This window comes from Danio aesculapii, chromosome 4 (assembly GCF_903798145.1).
Source record: "Danio aesculapii chromosome 4, fDanAes4.1, whole genome shotgun sequence".
In the NCBI taxonomy this organism is placed as follows: domain Eukaryota; kingdom Metazoa; phylum Chordata; class Actinopteri; order Cypriniformes; family Danionidae; genus Danio; species Danio aesculapii.
This window is the reverse complement of record NC_079438.1, coordinates 14940067-14942921: the sequence shown is the minus strand read 5'-3', so window position 1 is coordinate 14942921 and position 2855 is coordinate 14940067. Positions and strand designations below refer to the sequence as shown.

At 41.7% G+C, this 2855-nt stretch overlaps 1 protein-coding gene across 1 annotated transcript in view; it reads right to left on the bottom strand.

Moving 5' to 3' along the window:
* LOC130222028 (NLR family CARD domain-containing protein 3-like) overlaps positions 1 to 2855 on the bottom strand; it is a 503712-nt gene that overhangs the window by 190476 nt on the left and 310381 nt on the right.

Genomic DNA, 2855 nt, shown 5'->3' with positions numbered 1-2855 from the left:
CACTAAAACACACCTGTGTGATCTACAGGTATTTCCTGATGTATTATTGGTTCCACTGAGTGGCACTAACATGAATGTTCATGAGATTCTTTTGTCTGTGGGCGTCCTCGAGACAACACACAAACCACATGGAGCTGAAGATATCTGTGCAGCTGCTGAACGTAAGTTGGTTAATGAATTATTTCAAGAAGGAAATAAAGGTTTAATGAGAGGTATAAAGTTCAACAGCTCAAACAGCTGCATTCAGTTAAAAAGTGTGTGTGTGTGTGTGTGTGAGAGAGAGAGAGAGAGAGAGAGAGAGAACTGTCTGTGTGTGAGTGTATGAATGTGTGAGAGTGTAAGGAGAGAGTGTACATTTAGGTGTGTGCAGGGCAGTGTACGTGTGTGTGTGTGTGAGAGAGAGAGAGAGAGAGAGAGAGAGAGAGAGAGAGAGAGAGAGAGAGAGAGAGAGCGTGCATGTGAGTGAACATGCTGAATTATCTCTTCAGTAAAGGGATTTTCTGGTAAAAGGGTCTGACGATGAGTTCTTGTACTATAGAAACTATTGACATCCATCAAATATCTACAAACAAACAGTCAAATATCAATTTCTTACACTTGTGCTAATGCTGGTACACAAGTATTTGCCATTTAAGAGGTAATCATCTTTAAAAGTTGTGATTTCCACACATAAGTTGTAAATATTCATTATATTTACTCCAAAAATATCCTAAAAGTATCAAAAAATATATATATATACTTAAGAAATGATCTATATTCATGAATAAATAACAAGCTGTGTCATATTTATTCTGTGAATTATCAAAAGTTGATATTTCTCAGCAAACAGTCCATTCAGACTGCAGAAATGCATGATATGAAATCATTAGTTTTGCTTTTCTACCTTTACCATAAAGTGACAAATCAACCTTTTGGTCGAGCATGTTTTTGAAACATTAATACAAACACACTAAATATTTTTCATGGCACCAGGTAACATCACTTTGTAAAGTTAGGGTTCTTAGAGGGTAATATGTCAAAAAAATATATGCTTACCTTGCAAATTTTTACCGTAAACAGTTCACATGATGTCAGGACTGATTTCCTTGTTTTTGATTTCAATGTAGAAGCAATGTTGTAACAGGCCTGTGTAACCCTGCTGGCCCTACACCACCCAACCCGCTCCGAGCTGGGATCGAACCGGTGACTTTTTGCATGGCAACAAGCCTAACAAGTAGGCTAAAGACCATGGCCCCAAGTGTCTGTCGCCAGAGCACCTTTAGAAGTCAGATGAGTGAGGTTTACCTACACAGCACTACACTAGCTGGCCTCCGTTACATCTGCTTAAAAGAGGTTGGAAATGTGCCAGTGTGGAGTGAAGGAAGAGAGTGAATTTTTCTTTAGAGGGTGTTGTTTGATGGAGATTTAGGTTTGAGGGTTTTTTGTGTAAAGAAGGAGGCCAGCTGATAAGGAGTTGGTGGAGGAGGACAGAGCAGGGTATTAAATGTCCTGAATAGTTTGCGGAACACAGAATTGGAATAATAACACTTCAATCTTGATGACACGCCCATCATTAAATTACTGCTAAACACAAACTGTTTACAAAAATGAAGATCTGCACCTATATCAGCATGTTAACCAGTGCCTTAATTGACCAGAACCAGCTTTATGACTTATACTGCAGCCAGCCCCAAGGGGGCGATCTAACGGCCAGGACCTTCGTCCAAAAGCAGGCGTGTGGCACACTTGGTGCAGAGCAAATGTGCAGCACTGTACATGATTTCATTTCTTTTCTCTGACCCCCATGCACAACTTACACGCTGTCAAGGTAAGAGCTGATGTGCTCTTTATTGAATGCAAGTAGCACACTTGCATCAAAGCCGAGCTATAATCTGTCTCAACTCCAGAAACATGGTTTTTCCTACCACTGCTATGCTGATGACACCCAGCTATACCTCTCTTTCCACCCTGATGATCCCTCGGTTCCAGCTCGCATTTCAGCCTGCCTGTCAGACATTTCACTCTGGATGAAAGATCATCATCTCCAGCTTAACCTCATGAAAACGGAAATGCTTGAAGTTTCTGCCAACCCGACTCTTCACCATAACTTTTCAATACAGATGGATGGAGCAACCATCACTGCATCCAAAATGGTAAAAAGCCTTGGAGTTACGATTGATGACCAACTGAACTTCTCTGACCACATTTCTAGAACTGCTCGATCTTGCAGATTCGCACTCTACAACATCAGAAAGGTCCGACCCTTCCTATCTGAACATACAGCTCAACTCATTGTTCAAGCTCTTGTCCTCTCCAAACTGGACTATTGCAACTCTCTGCTAGCCGGGCTACCAGCTAGTTCTATCAAACCTCTTCAGCTGCTTCAGAACGCAGCAGCACGAGTGGTCTTTGATGAACCCAAAAGAGCACATGTCACTCCGCTACTCACCCGTTTGCACTGGCTGCCAGTTGCTGCCCGCATCAAATTCAAAGCTCTGATGTTTGCTTACAAAGTGACCTCTAGCTGTGCTCCTTCGTATCTGCTCTCACTTCTGCAGATATATGTGCCCTCCAGAAACTTGTGTTCTGTGAATGAACGTCGCCTCGTTGTTCCATCCCAAAGAGGGAAGAAATCACTTTCCCGAACTCTCACATTCAATCTGCCCAGTTGGTGGAATGAACTCCCTAACTACATCAGAACAGCAGAGTCACTTGCTGTCTTCAAGAAACGACTAAAAACGCAACTGTTTAGTCTCCACTTTCCTTCCTAATCTGCAATTGACTCTCTGGCTATACCACTAACTGTGCCCTCTCTCTCTCTCTCTCTCTCTCTCTCTAAAAAAAAAAAAAAAAAAAAAAAAAATTTTCTACTAATG